This window comes from Quercus robur, chromosome 9, assembly GCF_932294415.1.
Source record: "Quercus robur chromosome 9, dhQueRobu3.1, whole genome shotgun sequence".
In the NCBI taxonomy this organism is placed as follows: domain Eukaryota; kingdom Viridiplantae; phylum Streptophyta; class Magnoliopsida; order Fagales; family Fagaceae; genus Quercus; species Quercus robur.
Window position 1 is genome coordinate 33,386,319 of NC_065542.1, and position 2,267 is coordinate 33,388,585.

Below are 2,267 nucleotides of genomic sequence, written 5' to 3' on the forward strand. Positions count from 1 at the left end.
CACCTCGCCGCTCATCTAAAGATCATTCTGATGCTGTTAGAGATGAGGTGATGAAGCTTAAGCAGGCAGGGGCTATCAAGGAGGTTTTCTACCCTGATTGGTTGACCAATACTGTGGTGGTGAAGAAGAAAAATGGGAAATGGCAAGTGTGTGTGGATTTCACAGACCTAAATCAGGCTTTCCCGAAAGATCCCTTCCCTATGCCTAGGATAGACCAACTTGTGGATGCAACTATAAGCCATCCTTGGATGAGCTTCTTAAACGCCTTTCAGGGATACCACCAGATACCACTAGCCTTGGGTGATCAGGAAAAGACAACTTTTGTTACACCCACAGGAAACTACCATTACAAAGTGATGCCCTTTGGCTTGAAAAATGCAGAGTCTACCTATCAAAGAATGATGACTAGAATGTTTGAACCACAGTTGGGCAAGAGTATTGAGGTCTATATAGACGATATGGTGGTGAAGAGTAAGGTGTTGTCCGAGCATGTAGGAGACCTCGGGAACATTTTTGAAATTCTAAGGAAACACAAGTTACGCCTTAATGCTTCCAAGTGCTCTTTTGGTGTAGGGTCAGACAAGTTTCTGGGCTACATGGTAACTCACCAAGGAATTGAGGTCAAACTCAATCAGATTAAGGCAATTAAAAATTTACAACTACCTCAAAATCCCAAGGAAGTCCAGAAACTAACCAGAATGACTGTTGCCTTGAATCGGTTTATCTCTCAGTCAGCGGATAGATGTAGACCCTTCTTCCTGTTGATGAATAAATGGAGGGGATTTAAGTGGATTGAGGAGTGTGCTTTGGCCTTCAAGCAGCTTAAGGAATATCTCTCTCGGCCACCTATCATGTCCAATCCTAAGATGAATGAGGTCCTGTTTGCTTATATTGCTGTGGCCCCTCATGTTATGAGCTGGTGTTAATACGAGTTGATAGCAGCATACAAAGGCCAGTTTATTATGTGAGCAAATCACTGCATGAAGCCGAGGTCCATTACCTACCATTGAAGAAGGCCATTTTGGTGGTAGTACATGCTACATGTATACTTCCCCATTACTTCCAGGCACACCCAGTTGTTGTCTTAACTCAGCTTCCGCTCAAAACTCTGCTTCGAAGTGCTAATTACACAGGAAGAATTGCCAAGTGAGGTACAATCCTAGGGGCTTTTGACATCAAATACATGTCTCACACCTTTGTTAAAGGCTAGGTCTTCACAAATTTGGTGGCCGAGTTTGTTGAATCCCTGTTCGAGAAAGAGGCAGAAACACAACACATGGATGGAAAATCGGTTGGTACAATCACCTTGCAAGAACCTTTAATCTGGAAGGTATATGTTGATGGTGCAACGAATCAAAGCGGGTTCAGAGTGGGGCTAGTTTTGGTCTCACCCGAGAAAATCACCATTGAGAAATCATTAAGATTGGGATTCTCGGTCACAAACAACGAGACTAAGTATGAAGCCCTACTGATGGGAATGGCCATGGTCCAAAGAATGGGTGGATAGGTAGTAGAGATGTTCACTTAAGACTAGTAGTTGGCTAGGTGAAGGGAGAGTTGGAAGTGAGAGATGGGAGAATGCAAGGATACTTGAGTCAAGTTAGGCATTTGCAATCAGGGTTTGAATCTTTCAACCTATTACAGATCCCTAGAAGTATAAACATACGTGCTGATTCCCTAGCCACGCTTGCAGCCTTATCGGCGCGGAGCTTACCTCGAGTCATCCTTGTAGTGGACTTGTGCAAACCCACAGAGGTAAGAAAAGAGGTGGTCCATGTTCACCAAGTTAGAGTAGGGCCTAGCTAGATGGACCCCGTGGTACTATTCTTGAAGGAGGATATCCTGCCCGTGAAGAAATCAGAGGCTGACAAGATACAGAGAAAGGCCCTGCGGTTCTAGTTATTTGAGGACCAGAAACTGTACAAGCGCTCCTTTTCTAGGCCATATCTACTCTACATACACCCTGAGGCATCAGAACTACTCCTAGAGGAGTTACACGAAAGGATTTGTGGAAGCCACACAGGAGGTAGATCTTTGTCTCACAAAGCTATCACACAGGGCTATCGGTGGCTAAACATGCAAAAAGAAGCACAAGAATATGTGAAGAAATGTGAACAATGCCAGAGATTTGCACCAAACGTGCACCAACCAGGAGGAGTCCTTAATCCCTTGTCCAGCCCTTGGCCGTTTGCCAATGGGGCTTAGACATTGTTGGCCCTTTCCCCAAGGCAGTAGGAAATAAGAGGTATTTGCTAGTCGGCTTGGAC